At 42.7% G+C, this 218-nt stretch overlaps 1 non-coding gene across 1 annotated transcript; it reads right to left on the bottom strand.

The window, feature by feature from the left end:
* LOC145603250 (small nucleolar RNA R71) lies at positions 1-107 on the bottom strand. Its single transcript, XR_014104775.1, has one exon. It is a non-coding gene; the product is annotated as a small nucleolar RNA R71 (small nucleolar RNA).
* Between the last annotated feature and the right edge of the window lie 111 nt (positions 108-218).

The following is a 218-nucleotide window of genomic DNA, read 5'->3' as shown; positions in this document are numbered from 1 at the left end:
CTATTGAGAAGCGCAATTCAAAATTTCGCCCAAGAGCCAGATGAGTCACTATATGAAGCTTGGGAGAGATTCAAAGACCTGCAGAGAGAGTGCCCTCATCATAACTTAGCACAGTGGCAGTTGATACAAGCTTTCTACAATGGGATCGGAAATTCTTCTAGAGCAATTTTGGATTCTGCAGCTAATGGGAGGTTTATGAACCTCAATGTTGATGATGC

This window comes from Chenopodium album, chromosome 21 (assembly GCF_948465745.1).
Source record: "Chenopodium album chromosome 21, dcCheAlbu1.1, whole genome shotgun sequence".
Classification (NCBI taxonomy): domain Eukaryota; kingdom Viridiplantae; phylum Streptophyta; class Magnoliopsida; order Caryophyllales; family Amaranthaceae; genus Chenopodium; species Chenopodium album.
This window is presented reverse-complemented; position numbering and strand designations above follow the sequence as displayed.